Source organism: Apis dorsata, unplaced genomic scaffold, assembly GCF_000469605.1.
Source record: "Apis dorsata unplaced genomic scaffold, Apis dorsata 1.3 scaffold_44, whole genome shotgun sequence".
Lineage (NCBI taxonomy): Eukaryota > Metazoa > Arthropoda > Insecta > Hymenoptera > Apidae > Apis > Apis dorsata.
Window position 1 is genome coordinate 538670 of NW_006263346.1, and position 2481 is coordinate 541150.

At 34.5% G+C, this 2481-nt stretch overlaps 1 long non-coding RNA gene across 3 annotated transcripts in view; it reads left to right on the forward strand.

Annotated features, from left to right (window-relative positions):
* The window catches only part of LOC102673311, a 15988-nt gene extending 13755 nt beyond the window's left edge, over positions 1-2233 (forward strand). For all 3 annotated transcript variants that reach the window (XR_004151534.1, XR_004151533.1, XR_004151536.1), the window contains one exon: positions 1607-2233. This is a non-coding gene — a long non-coding RNA (uncharacterized LOC102673311). The remainder of the gene's footprint in view (positions 1-1606) is intronic.
* Positions 2234-2481: the final 248 nt, after the last annotated feature.

Sequence of the window (2481 nt, forward strand, 5' to 3'; positions counted from 1 at the left end):
AAAGAATAAACGAGACCTCATAAGTCATTCAAAACGCAATTTCCCTTGATGTAACGCAATTTCCAATAGTAATTTATCATGCAAATGGCAATACACACGCTTGTTTCCAGCTTGTTTTCAAGTCTAAACAATCGTGTTTCATCGATTCGCGATAAACGTCTACGCGTTACAAGATGAATGCATCTGTTTTCATCGAGAGAGTGTATAGAGTGGCGATGAAAACAAATTGTTACACGCTTTTCCTCACGGGAAGAAAATCTATTGACAGTGGTGTATCGTTTATCTATGTATTCTCGACGAGGTGAGACGAGAAGAGATGAAAGAGAAAGAGAGAGAGAGAGAGAGAGAGAGAGTGGAGAAATTTTTGAGATAAATTGTGATCGACTGCTGCCATTCCCGTTTATTCCCACCTCATTTTTTGCCTCTCTTCCCTCTTCTATTTTTTCTCTTTTTCTTTCTTTCTTTCTTTCATTTCTTTTTTTTTTTTTTTGTTTTTTCATCGAAAAACAGCGTTATGGTAAACATCGAAAGGATGAGAAAGTTAATTTCTCGTTTGCGCGGGGAAAAATGAAATACAAAATGGGACCGCTTCGAAGCCAACTATTACAACTCGACGAAAAGGTAATCATCACGTTAATCGTACAGAGGGGAAACAAATAGCTAAAGGCAGTTTTGGCAATTTTTTTTGTTGTTGTTGTTGGATTTTTACACGACAGAATGTGTATTAAAAAAAAAGAAAAAAAATTGATGATACGAGATATAGGGGAAATATCGTTCAAATTTAATACTTTATATTCTTTTTCTCTCTTCTATTTTAATTACAAATTTTTTGACCCATCTCCCTTTTTACCCTTTTGCTTTTTCTCTCTTCAAACAAGCTTTGTAGATGTATTCAAAAGTGATACGCGTTACACGTTCTTTGCAAATATATAAATCCAATATGTACATGACTTTCTTGTTTCAAAATGTAATATGCGATATATATATANTTTGTGTGTTTTGTTTCATATTTTTTATTTGCGTACAGTTTTGCAGTTTCGCGTATATTTTCTTTTATCAAGAATTTCAGATGTATTTTTGTGAAATTTATTCAAATATGTTTTTCGCTTGATCCTTTCTATGTTCAAAATCATCGTAACAATAGGTGAAACAGGTTTCGAAAATAGCGGCAATTTTATTAAATTAAAAAATTGTACAGATAAAAATAAAAATTCTTTTGGGACGGATAAATCAGAAATTTTGCAATCGCCATTAAAGCTTTTACATCATTCTTAACGTAAAAAATGAATATTACAACATTCTTGTATCCCGAAATATTATAATTTCCAAGGATTCGATGAATGTATCGTCTTTTATTTGAAATTTATACAAATTTATAATAAAAATCGATGAGTTTTTTAAAATATTCCAAACTTTCAAGAATATTATAGAATTATTTTAAATCGAGCAATTTCGAATTTTTATTGGAGAAATAATTTTTCTTAGTTATATACTTAGTCAAAATAATTTCTAATTCCACGCGTTCTAAATTAAATTCTTAGCAACAACGATGAATAATATTTGCTCGTGTATCCATATATGCTCACGTAAAACGCTATAATTACAGATGCTTTTCATAAATCATCCTCAACTCCGTGAAGGATCAGAATGATAGGTCGTGTGCGCAAAGATTCTCGTGCGGAGTGGAGATTTCGCACAATGGCCGACGAATGTCTAAAAAGCGGCCTGTTAATGGTCAAAGGTGCTCCGGTGGTTGGAAAGGGTTGGTCTCGAGGACGTTTTCACCGGTCTGCCGACGCATAGGCAGGCCAACAAAAGTCGAAAAGGTGAGTGGAAGATTCCCTTCTCCGCGCTCTGTTCCCAGGTCTCTTCCGCCCCCTCCTTTTTTTCTTTCCGGTTCCTACGTTGCTCTCTTCCCGGGGATTTCCCTCTTCCGAACCGAGGCTGCGCTACGAGTCTCGCTCAACCGAACTGCAATGGAATTTGCTTAAGGGTTGAGAGGAGGAAACGGAGGAGGGTTCGAGGAGTAAGGAAAAAAAGAGTGGAAACGTCGGTGGAAACTGAAAGGGAAGTAGAAGTGGGTGCAAGGTAAAATAATGAGCGATTAAAAGGGGAAAGCATGGAGAAGAAGCATTGCGATTGCGTAGAAAGAATATATCTGGTAGCAATGGAATGAAATATGTCGATTTGAATAAAGTCGATGGACTAGAGTCAGAATAATATTTATTTAAGTAGAATTTTTAATTCTTTTTATTTTTAATCCGTGGTCTTGATAGATTTTTTTTTAAAGAAACAATAAATCAATCTCTATATCTTAAATCGGTAACGAATCATTGCACTCGCGTAAAATCATGAATAAAACTCTGATTTCTCATGTAAAAAACATGCAAAAAAAATAAAAATTTTGTCATCAAAATCCTCTCAGAAAATAGAGAAAACCATGCCATTGAAATCCCTTTTTGTTTTATCCCGATATCTCAA